Source organism: Eptatretus burgeri, chromosome 12, assembly GCF_056783735.1.
Source record: "Eptatretus burgeri isolate ZD-2024b chromosome 12, Ebu_testis_v1, whole genome shotgun sequence".
Classification (NCBI taxonomy): Eukaryota; Metazoa; Chordata; class Myxini; order Myxiniformes; family Myxinidae; genus Eptatretus; species Eptatretus burgeri.
Genome location: NC_140972.1, coordinates 72932309 through 72950623, shown reverse-complemented (window position 1 = coordinate 72950623; position 18315 = coordinate 72932309). Strand labels below are relative to the sequence as shown.

Genomic DNA, 18315 nt, shown 5'->3' with positions numbered 1-18315 from the left:
CGAGCATCGTTGCAAGTATAAAAAAATCTGGGCACTCCGTTTGCAGCAGGAAGAAGACTTTATAAGTATATTTTTTTAAAAATGATTTATGTAACTCTTGAGTACACTCCTTCCCCCCAAATCTCCCACAATCCCCTGTTTGTTGTACAAATACACCATAATCCCCTCATCAGTAGACATATGTCTGAAGTACGTTTTTGTTCACCAATTAATTGGTTTGTCTGTCAATGTTTAACAAGGGCCAGCAGGATAGCTCAGTGGTGTGTGGGCTGTGTAGCTTGAGTTCAAATTTCGACCCAGATACAAACTTTCACCTGGTTCTTCGCATGCACAGCAAGGTGTCAACGGTGTGTCGTCCATCAGAAGGATGTTACACCAGAGCAGGAGGAGCCATCTGCCAGCACAGATCATTGGTGTATGTTAAATATTCCACAGAGAGTAGTGGAGTCATCATTGGCACCATAAACAAATTCCAAAGGCCTGCCCTCACTGACTGTAATGAAGGCAATGGCAAACCACCCAGCACAACCTTTTCCCAAGAGACTGCTTTGGCAGCACCAACGCTGTGTCAAGATTATAGTACCTATGATTGGTTAGGTGTAACCGCTGAAGCTCAACCAGAAAATGTTCAGTTGGATTAAAATGCAGAAATTATGTAAGGCAGCTGAACTCGCACATGCGACCAAAATCATTCACACAATTTTCATATGAATGGTGAATGCAACATGATCTTGAAAGTAGCTATCACCATTAATATACCAAGTGGGTTCTTCATTTTTACCCCGCGCACGCGAACCAAAAAGCGGGGTGAAGCAATTCGTTCATTTGTGTCTGTCTGTCGGTCTGTCCTTCTGTCTATGATCGAGGAACAACTGAATTTCAATTGAATGTTATATTTGAAGCACGAATCGGAAAACAAACCTACAGTTTAGTGGTACTTTGGCACTGAATATGACACAAATACACATGCATAGAGGGAAGTGAAAGAATTTTTACTCCGTCTGCTTGTCTGGTAGTCAAACAAAATTGAAAATCATTCCAAACAGGACACTAACTGTTTTTAAGGACGTCATAAAGGACACAAACATCAGGCACGAATAACTAATTTAATGTGGTAAATAAGTTGGTGTATAAGAAACTGCTTCAACAGCGGTAAACCTCCGGAATTAATTTTTTTGTACAACCTTTACAATTTATATTTTAATTAAATTAAATTATATATTTCATCACTCTGAAATCGCATTTTTAGCACTTTCAAAATCCTTTCATTTAGCAGGGACAAAATATTATGGCATTTTACATCATCTCGACCAATCAAATTTGTCGCTCGTCTACCCCATCCATGTCCTTGTTTCTCAAGATGGCGCAGGGTAAGGTTTTATTATAAACCCTCTTGTAGTCGAGTAGAATATGTATATATACATATATACATATACATATATATATATATATATATATATATATATATATATATATATATATATATATATATATATATATATATATATATATATAAGATCTTTTTTTATTTATAGATAAATAGATATATATTTATTCGACATAGATTGATAAAGATATATTATAAAATATATATTATCTATCTATAATTCCAGCAGTGTGTGTGTGTGTGTGTGTGTGTGTGTGTGTGTGTGTGTGTGTGTGTGTGTGTGTGTGTGTGTGTGTGTGTGTGTGTGTGTGTGTGTGTGTGTGTGTGTGTGTGCATGTGACCGCTGTTTCTCGACAACCGCTGGTCCGATCTAATTGAAACTTGCCAGGTATATTGCTGGGGACCCGAGGATGTGCCTTTTCAAGGTTTGATATTAATCACGCAAGTGCTTCCCAAGTTATGGCCATTTATTTACCAAACCAATGAGAAGACATGTTGTTGCGTGGGCATGGCCGATGGGGAAGGGAAGCTCAGCCGCGTTCGCCATTACGGATTACAACGTACGGACTTCCGGATCCATTACGGGTTACAACGTACGGACTTCCCGATAATGATGACTTCGTGTATTCTAATAATTTCTCGATTTCTTATGCGCATTTATAGATAAACACAATGCCCCAAGTTATGATCATTTTCATATTAGATGGTGTATAAATTTCGGTAACATCAGAGTGCTGGTCTGCTCTGAACCAGGAAGTAAATCTTTTTCTCTCTCTTCTCTTTTTGTTTTTCCTTGCCACGACATTGCGAAAAGGTAAAATACGTTGGCGCTAGTTAAATAATTGGGTATTAAAACTAAATTGCGAATAATCGTAACTGCGAATAATATTCGAACTTCCGGGCCACGCACGTACGGGCACGTGAGAGCGAAGAAACGGCCTGCGTGGTTGTTGTTTGTTGTTCGCGGTTGGAATATTTTTTATTATCTTGCCAAAACGAAGTTTTTGCAAGATATGTTAGTCAGCTTATATGGTTTTTTTGTTTATTTGTTTGTTATCTTGCCAAAACGAAGTTTTTGTAAGATATGTTAGTCAGCTTGTATGTTTTTTTATTTTTTGTTTGTTTGTTTGTTTGTTTGTTTGTCTGTAATCACGTATAAAAAATTCTGCAGAGCACAGTTATCATTGGAAATTTTTGTAACTTCGCATATCAGAGGCCTATAGAGGTCCCTTTCAGTGCACAAAATTTTGAAGGTCAAGGTCAAAGGTCAAGGTCACTTTGTCGCAAATCAGGGGAGTCGACGAAACCCTTATTTTTTGAGTAATTTTAATCGAATCGTCTCCAAACTTTATGGGAATGTAGTATATGGTCTGGCGCTCAGCTGATTAATTTGTGGTGGCGATTGGCCTTGACCTTCATGGTTAGCGCCTGAGGTCAAACATATTTGACCCCAAGGTCAAATTTTCAAGTTTTAGGAACCATATCGTGTAGTACCTCAAATTGAACACCTCGATGAGTGCTTTCTAGATATGTCAAGCTTGAGACATTATGACGGCATTTGGTGACGTAATGAGGCAAACGCATATTTTTCATGGTTACTCTGTAGAACGATTCTCATCGGAATCTCTTGTCGGCAGATATTCCTCAAGGAGTCGCTCCTGGTGGATAGCAGCTCTGTTCACCTCAGTGTGACCTTAAAGAAGTCACAAGTGGTCACCTTTTGGCAAGATACGGGTCACCCTGTGGGTGACATTGTTTTTTTTTTTTGTTTTTTTTTTTAACGAGCACGTACTAGTAGATATATATATATATATATATATATATATATATATATATATATATATATATATATATATATATATATATATATATATATATATATATATATATATATATATTGGCTGCTCTTAGAGCACCCTTATTCTGGACATTTCCATCTGTCTGTCTGTCCGCGAAACTTTGGACAAGCCGAGGGGCTAAACTACTCAACCGATTCCAATGAAATTTGGTAGGTGGGACCAATATTTCTGGGAATCGTGTGCTTTCGAATATGGGACTCTGGGCCCTAGCAACGGCATAGCAACAGCCCTTTAAAGTGGTCAAAAAAATCAAAAAGAAATAAATCGAAAAATCGAAGCTTAGAGTTCTGTGCGCAATCTATCTCGCTCCCTTCATGCCAATTTGCAGCCCTAACAAAAAAATATTTGTAGGAGATAGGTTTTGGGTGAGTACATGTCGAACATTTCAGAAACGGTTAATTGTGAATATCTCTAAGAGAAAGTCTGATTTTTATGAAACTTCGGTGAAATGTGTACAATGTGGCTCGCATGTACACAAAAATGAATGGTTGCAATGCACACCTCCGTTGCTCAGCAACAGCTAAAATACTTTATCGTACATCGTACACTTATTGTGAACTATACAAAAAAATCAATACCTCCGAGGGACCTGTTTTTTTTGTGCCCAAGGAGAATATCTTACAGCATCAAATAAAAAAAATAAAATCTTTAGCGAATAGATAAATAGAATTACCAGGGCTGCCATTTATTAGAGTCTCTGGAAACATGCCTGAAATTTCACAAGGCGGGTTTCTGGGCGCAAACTAAGAGGGCTGTGATTATCATATTTATTGTGCTAAATCGATTGATAGCATGTACATGAATATCGGCTAGTCGCGTCGGCCAGCTTTCCATCGAGAGCGAGCAGCCATGTCGCCTACCAGCTTGTTTCCCTTATTTTCCTGTTCATTAAAACACTATACTGTACCTTCCCCCTCCATGTCTATCAACTGTAATATCCCCTTCTCTACTTTTCACAACATTGATTTTCTCAATTTAGCATCACACCCACCATGCACCACTAATATTCCTGGTGGTAGCGCATCCTACACTGCAGCCAAAGCATCAGTAATGCTGAAGCAGTCTCTTCACAATGAATATACTTGGTGGTTTGTCATATCCTTCCCAGCAGTGGTTTGGACAAGAATTTGGAATTTTTCCAGGTTGCCAGTGATCACCCAACTACTCTTTACAAAAGACACCATGTGATATTTTATGTCCACAAAAGAATGCTCCCAGATTGCTCCCCAGGTTATCATACATCTGAGCGACAGTGCACTTTATGAAGCAACATCCTGCGCCATTGTGTTCATATTCCTCACGCATGTAAAGGCCCGGTCACACCTTAACGTTTAAGCCAACGTATGCCGATTTTTGAATTTTTTTTCTAAAACGCTGGCACACGTTGAATACGTTATGGGTAAGTTTTGATAACATTGAGAGCACGCTGAAAAACACTGCCATACGTCGTTGTACGTTGGCTTTAAACGTTATACTTTTTGGTTGTCCTCAAATTTTTTCATGCTTGAAATTTCACGACGTATGCCGGCGTATGACTTACACGTTCCGCTACGCTGGCCACAAGTTGTATGCACGGTCTGCGATCGTTGACAGACGTCAACACATGCTACTTGTAAGTTAATCATAAGTTGAGACACGCCGAGGTAATGTTTAGCGTACCCGAAACTTATTTCTAACCTATGATTAACGTGTTGTTGGCACGTTACGCGATCGTTGCCAAACATCGACAGACGTTACTTTTAAGTTACTCATAGGCTGAAAGACGTCGGTATAATGGATCGTCCTTGCATCAGCGTCCACGGCCACGGCCAGGACACTTATTTGCAGCATTCTTCAAACTTTTCTTCGGCATGACGAGGATGTTCACACTTCGATGTCTAGCTTGGCTATGATTCCAATTGTCCATCGGCAGCGTCTATTTAAAATAGTCGAGTTTGAGCGTTTTAACACGTTCAGAAGAAACGCTTCAAATTTCAAAACCCCAGCGTCAAAAAACAAAGGCGAGTGACAGCAATTTAAATCGTTCATTGTAAACAATGAAACCAGCGCTGAGTGGTACCGTTTAAAAGTCGTTGAGTGTAAAAAAAATCCAATTGTTGAGCGCAAGCGTCTACTTTCAATAGTGGAGATGCAGCCATTTAAATCGTTGAGTTTATCATTTAAATCGTTAAACGCAAGGACGATCCATCATAACCCACACCCTCCCCCTCACACTCACCTACTATTGCCAAACATGAACAAACTACGACTAATACTAATACTAATACTGATACTGATACTAATATTGTTACTGCTGACATGGACATCGACTCAAAAAGGACTCGAAAACACTGTTGGGTTCCCCTTTTATGAACAGCATTTTTATATACAAATTCCCAAAACCGCTGGGAACACGTCTTTATATGGCAGTTGTAAGCTAGAAACACGTTCATTTATTTATTTTTGTCGACCGGAAGACGTCATTGGAATACGTCTACATACGTCGATGTGTGTTGGGACTACGTAAAGAATTGGTTCAAAGCACGTCAAACATAAGTTAGAAATAAGTTTCGCGTAAAAAAGACATTACCACGACGTGTTTTGACTTATGAGTAGCTTATAAGTAGCCTTTGTGGACGTGTGTAAGCGTCCACATATCGTGTGTAAAACTTATCCCCATCGCATGCGGAACGTGTGTCATATGCCGAGTACGTCGTAAAATTTTGAACATGTTTAAAATTTCTTGATGTACTCTACTTACTACGACGTATGATAGCATACTTTAGCGTTCTACTCACGTATACCAAACTTACTCATACCGTATTTGATGTGCCCCAACGTTTTAGACACATTTTTCTTAGGTCGGCATACGCTGGCAAGATCGCCAAGGTGTGACCGCGATGTTGTCACTTCCATTTCTACGGCAGTTATGATTCGAATCGTTGTGCGTCAGCCTTTTAATAGGCTACGTCACGACATCGTCGGCGATGCGTGCAACGCGCTATGCCTAAGTTAGACTATCGTTGGGCATCGGTTGTGTAGGCCGACAACAGGTTCAGCATTCGTTGGTATAAGTTATCTATAACACAACGAAACGTTCTGTGTCCATACCAATGCGTTATACATAAGACCAAGTCGCTATGAATACGTCCGAATCTTTAAAAAAAAACATCAAAAGTTCAACGTAAGCCAGCGTTTTACATACATTTTAATACGTTGCCATCGCTGGCTAAAACGTCAAGGTGTGACCGGGCCTTAACACGCACAACCATGGGTGTGGTTTCGCCTGGGTCCGGTTGACGGGCATTTTTGGGTACGTGAGTTTGCCGTATCAGTATGTGTGCTCAATGAAAGTTGTGGATTGTTACTTGTGGAGTGTTCCGGTCTCGTCCTTACCATCTTGTCTTGGCTGTGAATCACCAATCCAACAGATTATTTTTGGCTGAAGAATCAAAACTAGATTAGACAGCTCAAAGATAAGTGTGCCACCTCTGCACCAGCCTGCCGCACACCCCTCTGCACAATACGTGGTAGATATAGATGGTGACAAAAGAACCCTTAATCTTCTGGGTTTACAAAACCAGCAGGCTCAACCATGAGCCTTATTTTCCCTGAAAAAAGGGGGGAAAAAGACAACATTCAATCATTTAAAGGGGCTGTCACACCTTGACGATTCAGCCAGCCTATGCCGATTTATGATAAATTTTTCTAAAACGCTGGCACACGTCGAATACGTTATGGTTACGTTATGTGTACGCTAGGTGCACGCTGAAAAACACTACCATAGGTCGTATTACGCTGGTTTAAAACGTTGTACTTTTTGGTTGTCCAAAAAATTTTGCATGCTTGAAATTTTACGACGTACTCGGCGTTTGGCTCACACGTTCCGCTACGCTGGCCATAAGTTGTAGGCACGTCATGCGATCGTTGACACACGTTAATTGTATGTTACTCATAAGTCGAAACACGTAGAGGTAACATTCGTGTACCCGAAACTTATTTCTAACCTATGAGTAACGTTTTGTAAGCACTCTACACGAACGTTGTTCACACTTCGCAACATGCTACTTGAAAGTGCCTCATACGTCGAAACACATCAAAGTAATGTTTAGGGTACCCGTGACTTATTTATAACCTATGAATAACGTGCTTGGGAATTATTACGCTATGCATACGAAGGACTATCGTTGGGCATAGGTTGTGGACGACTAAAACACGATAAACAATCGTGGGAATGAGGAAAAAAAATTCGCCGCAAAGAACATCGAACAATGGTGCAAAGTAGTCTCCGATTCGTGGACGATAAGAGGATCCATCATCACCCACACCCTCCCCATCACGCTCACATACTACTACTGACATAGACATACTACTACTTCCATTGCTACTACTACAACTACTACTACTATTACTACTGTCACGCACACCAACGACTACTAATAGTATTACTACTACTGATACTACTGGCATTGACGTCTACTCAACATGGAGTCTGGAACACTTGCCGGGTTCCTCTTGTGAAGCCCATTTGTATATACCAATTCCCCTTAACGCTGCCAATACGCCATTACACGGTAGATGTAAGTTAGAAACACGTTCAGTAAGTGCTGTGGTCGTCCGGAAGACATCAATCTAATTCGTCTACATACGACAATGTGCGTTTTAGATACGTTACAAATAGGTTCATAGCATGTTACTCAAAGGTTAGAAGCACGTTATACTTAGGTTCAAAGCATGCTACACATAGGTTAAACGCATGTTACTCATAGGTTCATAGCACGCTAGTCATTGGTTCAAGGCAAGTTACAAATAGGTTCAATGCATGTTACTCATAGGTTTCAAGCACGTTAAACATAGGTTCAGAGCACGCGACTCATAGGTTAAAAGAACGATACCCATTGGTTGAAAATTAGGTTGCGGGTATGTTAAATATTACCTTGACGTGTTTCGACTTATGAGTAACCTACAAGTAACGTGTGTCCGGCGTGTGTAAACGATCGCGAAGCGTGCTAGGAACATATGACAATGCATGCGGAACGTGTTAGCCATACGCCGAGTAAGTCGTAAAAAATTCAGCATACTTAAAATTTCACGACGTATTACACGTACCACGTAATATGACAGCGTACTTCATTGTTTTCCAGCCTACTCTTAACGTATACACAACTGACCTATACCGTATTTGACGTGCGCCAGCGTTTTAGACACATTTTTCATAGGCCAGCATACGCTGGCAAAATCGTCAAGGTGTGACTGCGATGTTGACACTTCAAATTCTCAGGCGGTTATGATTTAAATTGGCGTCCGGCAGGTTTTTAATTGGCAACGCCACGAGTTCGTCGGTGATACGTGCAGCACGCTATGCGTAAGTTAAACTATCATTGGGCATAGGTTGTGAACGCCGACAACAGGCTAAGCATTCGTTGGTAAAAGTTATCAATAACACAACGCAACGTTCTGTGCCCGTTACTAATATGTTATGCATACGACCAACACGTTATGAATATGCCAAAAACTTAAAAAAAAACATCAAAATTTCAGCGTACGCCAACGTTTTACATACATTTTTATACGTTGCCATTGCTGGCTAAAACGTCAAGGTGTGACAGGGCCCTAAAGGACGAATTCGCCAAACCAGCAATATGTGCCTGCTCCCTCAATTTACTTTCTTCACAAGATTGAGGCTCATGGAAGAACGAAGTGACAGAGGGTATGAACTGACAGTGGGGCAGTCGGGCAACAGTTAGACAAAATAAGCAAGGGAATGATTGAACAGGAAAAGAGGAGCGGAAGGAGTGGTGGAAACACAGCAACCTGGAGTAATAGGATTGGAGGAAAGCAAAGTCATTGGGGTAAAAAAAGAAAAAAGATTGTGGGGAAAAATAAGTTATAAAATAAGATGGTGTTGCACCACCTGCTTTAAGCCATGGAAGGAAGAGTGGGATAGAACAGCCTTGGTTCGGCATACAGTGGAGTAGAAGCGAGGAACAAATTAGTTGAGGCGTGGAATCAACCTGGATTTTGGAAATTTAACCAGGAGGGGTTCACTGGAAGAAAATCCAGCTCTGGTCGCCAAGCTCTCTGCCTGTGGCAGAGAAAGCTGATGGATGGATATGGCCTTCTATTACAGATTGGTATTGCTCCTTCCCATCTTTCAGCAACACCGAAAAAAGCTCGATCATCAAAAACCCTCATCCTCCCATTGTTAGACCACAATACTCTTGCTGTGGTATTCAGAATGATCAAGTCAGAAATGTAGGAAGGAGCCAATTTATTTCCTCCACCATTGAGGGTGGACAGAGATTATGTTTTCACCTTTGTCTGTTTGTCTGTGAACAGAATATATCAAAACGTTGCGGACAGATTTGGACGAAACTTGGTGGACAGGTTGGGTGTGGTGGTGAAAATCCGGATATGAAAATATTTAAAGTGATTCTTCACCATTGAGAGATAGGAATAAAAATGAGATTATAACACGATATCTCAAAAAGTTGTTGGAGAGCCAACGGATCAGCAGCCAGATTGATTTTGAGAAATTTAATGGACATCCATGCTTCAATTCCAGAGAGGCAATTTAATTTAGAGTTGCAGAAGAGACATCATCATAAGGCTTGATACGCACGAAGGTGTGAGTATCATCACAACAATGAAAGCTGATATTAAAATTCCAGAAAACCGTACAAACTGGATGCATGTAGATGATGTAGATAAAGACAAAACAAAAGTTTCAGAGAGATTTAACTTTCCCCCCACCCCTGTCCACCCCACGAACATATAATTATTGCAACATTACCACAACCCTGATTTATGAGGTAGATGCAGTGACATGAAGTTAAATCCCCCTCTGTTTCAGTATATCAACATGTGTGACAGAATGGCCTAGACACTAGAGGTACACATACACACACTCATCTCTAAGCTGTCTAGTCTGGGTTTGAATCCCGACCGAGCTATAAACTCTCATCCCGGTGTTTCACAGGCAGGGTGATTCATCAACGTGTGCATCTCTCTGATGGATGTTAAATGGGTGTCCCATATGCCGGCATGAGTTGGTAGATGTTAAAGATCCCATCTGGTGTCCTTTGCAAAGAGTAGGTGAGCTATCACCAGCACCATCGACAAATTCCAAATTCCTACCCTGACATACAGAGGGCATTGCATCAGTGGCACAGCCGTGCCCTCAGCGAATTATCCTACCCTGCCCGCAGACTTGTGCTGCATTCGAAAGAAGAAGAACATGTGTGAATCAGATGAGCTAGCTCCTGTTCCAAGTTGATTATTTAATGTTAATGCAGACACAGAGTCCATACATGAGTAATAATAAAAAAGATTATATCATCACATCATCACAGCATTATACAAGCAAAGGTTATTTCACATCTGCATCAGTGATGAAGCATGAAGGCCAACAACAGTGAATAACTTGACAAGCATGTTGTCAATAAGAATTATACGATTTCTAAAGCTATACACCGATTTCCGAAGCAATTTTTGGAAAGCCATCGCCCAATGACTTAAAAAGGTTTGAGAAGCACTATGCTGACAAGTAAGGCCCAACAACCAACAAAAGGCATTGTTATAGCAGACTTGATTGATTTTGTTATTGCAGACCAACAGTGATTTTGTGCAATGATGATTGGACAAAATTGCCCCACAAAGCAGAGCAGTCCAAGTTACAAAGGTAGGATTTAAACGTACGACACTTAATTTCATCACAACAAAGGAAAAACCTATAAAGGAGCATATTTGCTCACACACAGAGAGGGTGATATTGTCACTCAATATCGGAGTCGTCATGCATGCCATGACTGATAATGTAACTAAGGTACGTAAACATGTCAACATACTTCAATTGAGCACCGCACAGGTAAAACTATAACGGGCACTCAGTAGAGCGCATACCTTCGCCAACGCAACATTTTGCCCCCCCCCCCCAGAAACCGTTGATTGTTAGGGTATTTAATCCCATACCACATCTGCCATCTCATATGTGTTATTATGGCTTAAAAACATTAACTTTCCTGCTGTTTGACACTGATTCACGTACATTGTACAATTTCTGTATGAACTCCCTGACCTTTTTGGGTGTCGGTGTCAAGTCAATCTGATGACAACTGGTCACATTATAAGAAATCAAATATTACACATCACAGGAGAGGGAATTGAATTCTAAACATTTTGAATCTACTTACATGCAAATTGTATAAGAATTGACCGCGTTATGATAAAGGTCGTTGACCCTCTGACCTTTAACCCAAACCGCTAACAAAGGTAATGACGTCATTGTGTCATATCGTATATCACAAGATTGGGCATTGAATTCACAACATTTTGGCCTTGGTTGCATGCAAATTGGATAAAAATCGACCGCACTATGGCAAAATGACGATTTTGACCTTTTCATGACCTCGACCTTGACCTTTGTATTCTTAATTTTTTAATTGGCATTAGAGTGTGGGGAACAGAACAGTCAACATTTTGGTGTTGGTTTCATGCAAATAGGATAAGAATTGACCGTGTTATGACTAAAACCGCACATTTTACAATGTCGTGACCCCCCCTGACCTTTGACTCCCAACCGCTAATAAGAGTTATTACATCATTGTGTCATATCACAAGATGGGGCATTGAATTCTGAACATTTTGGCATTAGTTGCATGCAAATTGGATACAAATTGACCGCGCTATGGTAAAAAGATGATTTTGACCTTTTCATGGCCTTGACCTTGACCTTTGACCCGATCGCTCCCAAAATCTAATCAAATGGTCCTCGGATAATAACCAATCATCCCACCAAATTTGCTGCGATTCAGTTCAATACTTTTGGAGTTATGCGAATAACAAACAAACAAACACACATGTTCACAAATAAATAAACAAATGCACAGCGATCAAAACATAACCTCTGCAGCAAAGTTTGCGAAGGTAATCAGTTAACTGGTCAAACCTAACCTGTCGACACTGAGACACCATGCATACTGAGTTTGCAGTATTATACACAATATCAAGTTCAGTAGCATTTTGTTCACCTATCTCTTCGTAACATCTGCATGACAAACATAGAAGGAGCCAGCAAACTCGTATCATCAGCATAACCAATGTCATTAACAGATGTCCCTCAGACTTTAAAACCACTCCTGCTGCATTCAGGCTTTTTGACAGATCATCTATGAACATATCAAACTGAAAAGGGGACGGAAGTCCACCCTATCTGCCCCCATTGCACATCCGAAAGGCATCATGGAACATATTTCCCCACTGGACCATAAACATTTGCTTCCCAAACCAGTTTTGCAAAAGACATAAGAAGCAAGTGGACACACCACAATCCAACATCTTTTTGAGCAGCGTCCAATGATTAACACTGTCAAAAGTCTTCTGGGCATCCATAACACAAAGAAATGCAGGGCTTCCCTGAGTAACATAACAAAATTAAAATCAAGGATCAATGGTCCTGTAGCTCACCTGGCTGGTTGCCAAAATATGGAGTGACAGATGGATATGGAGTGACATCTTTCTAATTGTGACATATATTGTGAAAGTGAAACATATATTGTGACATATATTGTGACTTTCTAATTGTGAAAGAAATATATTGACATCCTGTAGCTCCAAAATATGGAGTGACAAATAAAAGCTGGATCAGGGTACAAATTTTTTTTAAGGTTTTCTTATAATCCAAACACATGATGTTTCCCATGGGAAGTCGATAACAAATTTGAAGATTCGCATTGATCAGTTAGGCGGTTAAAGAGAGGATTTTAAAAGGTTTTCTTATGATCCAATATGGCTGCCAAACCATGTGACTGATGACGTCAATATTGACAAACTATATTTCTCTTGGGTAGTTGATCAAAAAATTTAAATTTTGCATTGATCAGTTGAGTGCTTTTAGAGAAGAAGTTTGTTGATATGAAGGTTTTCCTGTAATCCAAAATGTGGGTCAAACAAAATCAAAATTCAAGTACTCTTGGGACATTTAAACCTTACGATGATATACTTATGGGTGGGGGTGGGGGGAGGGGGTGCCATGAACAAACTTTACTTCCACCACACCAAAGATAATTTCAGCCAAGTTTGATCACAATTCCATCAGCAGTTTCGGAAAAGTTGCAAGTGTTTACGGACGGACTGACTGACTGATGAACGGATGATGCACCATCCCATAAGCTCACCTGAACTATGTTCCAGGTGAGCGAAAAAACAATAACTTGCTTAAACACATACAATGCTAAACCAGTGGAGTGAATTTTTCAAAAACCAAACCCATATACTGTCAGGTCCCGCTATTGACTGATTCGCTATGAGTGGACCCCACGTATTCACGGTATAAAAAATGTGACCTGCTTCAACATTTACGGTCCTGTGCTTCACATATTCGCAATATTTTTTCACGTGTTTTGTGGGTGTGTTCACAATTTTTCTCATGCGTATTCATAGTTTTTCACGGTTTTTCATGCAATTTTTGATTTTCCCTAACGAATCACGAACCGCCGGGAACCTATTCCCCTTTTCTGTTGAAAAAAATGCCTCGCCATTCCGGTTCGACATTCACGGCATTTTTCAGGACCGTCTCCTTCCGCAAATACTGAGGTCCGACAGTATATTTTTTTGTGTGTATATAGTCGAAGAGTGTGGAAGTACTAATAAGAGTACACTGAATGGATCAGGATGCAACAGGCCAAAAAGAACAGTAGAGTGGGAAACATCAACAGCAGAGTTGAAGGTAGACCTAGACAAACAATGGGGGTGGGGGCAGGAGAGGATGCATGGGGTGGACGAGATGGATACAGAAGGAAACTCTCAGCAGGAAAAACTCGAAATTTGGAATAAGGATGGAGTGGGGTAGGGTGGGGTGAGGGGAGGGAGGGAAGAATGAGTTTCAAGAAAATGTGGAAGTTGGTTCCACATGCAGGAAAAAAAGAGGAACAAATAAGTAGAGGTGAGCATTGATCATGGATTGCAGGAGATTCACCAGAAGGGGGTTTATGGTAGACTATGTGCGCCCGGAAGAAACCTGGGAGAGGGGGAGTGGTGGACAAAGCAAAGAAAGTGCAGAGGGTGTAAACCAGAAAGAAGGTGGTGGAAGACAAAGAGACCACATACCTGCCTGCGATAGCAAAGCTCTGGTGAAGACTTGGCTTCATCGTGGGTGATTCCAATAATATTTTAGGCCTTGGCTTCCATGTCAGGTTGAGCAAGGTATGAGGCAGGAGAGCCAGCCCAGAGGGGAGAGCAGTACTCCATCAAGCTGAGGATGAAAGCCTTGGAGGTGGACAGGAGTTCAGGTGTTTGAATGAAGGATTTTGTACGATGGAGGATGCCCAGTCGACGGCTGGCTTTGGAGGAAAACTTTGAAACGTGGTTTTCTCAAGAAGGATCATGGCTGATAGTGAGACCCAGGAGTTTGAATGACTGAACTTCCTCAAGAGAATTGTAGGAAAGTAGAAAGGACGGTTTTCCAGACGTGATTCTTTCGCAGTGTTATATGCTGATGTCCTCACTTTCAGAGAGGGAGTGAGAGTGTAAGATTTGTCAGGATTGAAAGACATATTCCAAATGTTTTATCAGCTTGTGATTTTGTCAAGCTCTAAAGAGAGGAAAGAGGCTGCAGCCTGGATGTCTGGAGGATGAGGGATGTCATGGCAGAGGGTGGAGAAATCAGCAAATCGATAAAGGGGATTTTCCAAAGGATCAGAGAGATCATTTATGAAGTTGGGATCACCACCATCTCAAATCAACCCCCATCCAAAACCATGATATTTTCTACACCAGTTTAACCACCTCCAACCCTCCCAAAATTGTGGCTAAGAGAGTAGAGGAAGTCAGTGAGCTGTGTGTGGAGTTAGCCTTGGATGCCATAGGCAGAGAGTTTGGAGAGTAAGGCAGGATGCAAGACTGTATCAAAGGCATGAGATATGTCCACAGAGATGGCCATGATTTCATGTCTGACATTGAGGGTCTCCATCCATTATTGGGTGAGTAGAAGTAGCATGTCCAAGGTGGAGTGTATAACATAATATGGTGGAGTATATAAGATAAAAGGGACCATTCCTGAAGTGAGATGGCTGCTTGCAGTCCTTGCCAATCCGCTTGAGTGAAATGCCAAACTCACCGGCATTGAGGCATCTCTCTGAGAATAACCAGAGAGATGTTGATTTTTACAAGCACATGATCAGATGAAGCAATTGGAGAAGTCGAAGAGCAGGAGACATTTGTGTGAAAGTTAGTCATCACCAATTCCAGAAGGGAGTATTTCCATGGGGAGAAATTCGAGATGGAATGGTCACAGATTGAGCCAGTCCCATGGAGTCACAGAAGTCCTTTGCTGAAGTGCCATGGCTGGTGAGAGAGGTACCAACACCCAGCCAAGTTGCATGGTGACAATTGAAATCACCACATATGAGGAAGAGAGAGTTGGGATGAGTAGTTAAAAGTTTGTCCATATTGTCTAAGAGGGATGTAGATGGAGTTGTCCCTTTTTGGAGGACGATACAACTCACAGACAAACAAGAGGTGGGAGCAAAGGGGAAGTCACAGCCAGAGGTACTCCCGGGGGGTTGGGAGGGGTAAGATCAGTACAAAGGCAGTGTCACACTTGGCCAGAAAAACACACTCATCAAGTACTTTCGATGATACAGAAGCAAGAGCAATATGACGATAAATGTCCATGCTGGAGAGATCAACAGCTTTACATTTCACCAAAGGAACAGTAATAACAGTGGTCTGGGCTGGAGGTGCATTACCATGAACAGGCAAAGCACTTATTAGAAGACTGAGGAGCTGAAATACCCGGTCATCAGTATGTTCATGATGTTCTGCAGCCAAATCATCTTCCCCTCCAGATTTAACACATTTCATATCTCTCACAAAAAATAACAATTTCATTCGCTCTGCCAAATACTTTTTCACTATCAGCAGATAAAGAGCCATACAATGATTCCATGACAGTCAGCCTATGTTTATCATTGTGAACAGAGTTCAACAGAGAACTAAAATGTTCCTGCAACATGGCAGTGATATCAGCTGGCCCAGAGGCCACACCGACAGTTGAGACAAGCGGAGTGCGTTTTGAAGTTTCTCTCCCTTCAGCCTGTCACGATGAGCTGTAATCATTATCCTCCAGCTTAGTAGCCAATCATTCAGCCTTTATTCTTGACTCATCATGCCTACAAACATGTAGTGCACACTTCGACCGTGCTCTAGTTTTGTGCATCAGATCACGAACTGGTCTTTCTGGAATTCACCATTAATGACTTGGGGAGTATGAGCCTCTTCAGATACATCATGAAGATCTTGCGCATGCTCACTCCAACCTGGTGCAATTTAATCAGACATTGTCGATTTACAGGTCATAGAAAAATTAACATTGACGAAGGCAGACATGATATCATCATCCATTTTATCAATGGCTAATATATGCTAACAGTTGGCACCTCTAACGAGTACGTACACAGTTAGGTACACCAATATCATCAGGTTCAGATTTAGAGAATATCGTATACAGCTTAATATCCTCGTCATGATTGCTAACTATTTTGTATATAAACAAAATACAGGTTTTCAGTAACTGCCTAAAAATGAGACGAGAACATCACACGATTTTCACCTGATGTTGCAGCAATTATTAAATTGTGCTTCAACCACAAGAGACCTTTGGCATATGTAAAGGTAAATAAGTCTGCAGCTACATAAAATGCATTTGACCACTTGGCTGATGACAAGAGCCATCCAGATTGGGATTGCTTGGTTCAGCTGAGGATTTTTCCGATGTCAAACCACAAAAAGTTTGACTGAAATGACATGCATACCATTTCGAATGTGTCAAAATTAGGATCTCTTTGACATAACTCCTGCACACGGATAATGACGCTGGAATATGTTTATGTTACAATCAATGCTTTACTGTATAATAAGTATTAAATGTGAAGGCATATCCTAAGTTTTGAAATAAACAATTTTACCAGGTTATTGGAAAGATAAAGAAAAAGACGATTTTTTTGACAAGTAAAAATCAAACAGAAGACCAAGAAGGAACCCAACGAAGTAAAGAGCAAAGATGGAGTCATCAAGAGGAACCTGGATAGGATTGGGTTTTGGACGCTACTCCACAACCCTCAAACCCATCCAAGTGCAGCCAATTGAGCTTGGCAGAAAATAAATTCTGCAAGAACTCACTTCTCTTGGGAGAGAAAGAGATTAAGAGATGAAAGAGAAGTAAAAGCAAGAATTCGAATGAAAAGGGAATTGTGAAAATAATTAAGTGATATAAAAGAGAATTAATTAAGTGGTTAATTAAATTAGAAAGAAATATAAAAGGAACAAAGAACAAAGATGTCGGGAAGAAGCCAAATAAATAGATTTCAGCAGTTACGACCCAGGTTCAAATGCAGGTTACTCCCCAGGTCTGCATGGAGGGGGACTTGGGAAGGGAGTCCCATTGGGAAGGGGGACTCACAAAAAAAAAAAATCGAAAAAAAAAATCATAAGGACAAGTCTTCAGAGTATTTTAAGATGCTCAATGGGCAAAGAGATAGAAAAGTCCATAAAGGAGAAACCATATAATACTCAGCTGACCCCTCAAGCATTGCCTTCCTATCATAGTAACTTTCCAATTTGGTCAGAGCGAGAATGACATTTATAAGAAGGTCAACCCTCTTCCTATGACAACGAATCAAAGAGAAAAAGTGTCCTCAGTATAAGGTTTTTGACCACAGAAAGCAATGGTAACAAGCGTAAAAAGGAAAAGGCGGTGATGGAAGCATCCTCATTTTATCCACAAACATGATAATCTGGTGGAGTGTCTATAAAATGTGAAAGAAAACCTCTCATTCCGATAGCACCATGGAGAACCCTCCAATTCATGTCCCCAGGGTAAATTTGGGACAAGATACGTATACAAAGCCAACAAATGAAGTTTGCATGCCTTTGATGACCTCATCACTGTCTCTGTGCGTGGCAAGTGTCTTAAAATGCAGGCTGTGACAAGTCTGTGTATATATAACCCTTGCGAAGAGGAAATTAAAGTCAAATTCACCTGCCATATGCAAACAATTCAGGTGATTACGAACAGATGGTTAACTTGAGCCA

General features: G+C 40.8%; 1 long non-coding RNA gene across 4 annotated transcripts in view; it reads right to left on the bottom strand.

Moving 5' to 3' along the window:
- LOC147015909 (uncharacterized) overlaps window positions 1–18315 on the bottom strand; it is a 129940-nt gene that overhangs the window by 47640 nt on the left and 63985 nt on the right. Inside the window, exon 3 of one of the 4 annotated variants that reach the window (XR_015049912.1) lies at window positions 131–394. The exons of the other annotated variants lie outside the window; for them this stretch is intronic. This is a non-coding gene — a long non-coding RNA (uncharacterized LOC147015909). Of the gene's footprint in view, window positions 1–130; window positions 395–18315 lie in introns of those variants that run through there. 4 annotated transcript variants of the gene reach the window in all.